Below are 479 nucleotides of genomic sequence, written 5' to 3'. Positions count from 1 at the left end.
TCCCCTCATCAAAGAAACTTTGCAACTGACAGGTAGCATTACAGAGATCTCAACTAGATGGATACTGAAGACAAGTGATCATGGAGTACCCAAACCCAATAAATTCATCTCCAGCACAACCCCTGATGTAACCTAAGACTCAGGGAACAAATGCCATTCAACAGACAGCCCAAGGATAACACAGGGAGCCGGAAGACCAGCATAAAGGACATGAAGGCATAAATAACAGCCAGCCCGCCCCCATTTCCAAAGGGATTGGCTGAGCTGAATTCACTGATATCTCAGTCACAACCAATTAGCTTTGAGCAACTCTAGAGGCTTCTGGTGGGACCACAGAAACTGTTGCTTGGACAGGGCTCTCCATCTCAGTGCTGATGCAGCCCAATTGGTCTCAGCTGGCCTTATGGTGGTGCCTTGTTCATGCAGCTGCCTTTTAGTGCATCCAAGTGACTCAGCCCAAGACATATCCAGCAGAACCA

The sequence above is a fragment of the Microtus pennsylvanicus genome, chromosome 6 (genome assembly GCF_037038515.1).
Source record: "Microtus pennsylvanicus isolate mMicPen1 chromosome 6, mMicPen1.hap1, whole genome shotgun sequence".
Lineage (NCBI taxonomy): Eukaryota > Metazoa > Chordata > Mammalia > Rodentia > Cricetidae > Microtus > Microtus pennsylvanicus.
This window is presented reverse-complemented; position numbering follows the sequence as displayed.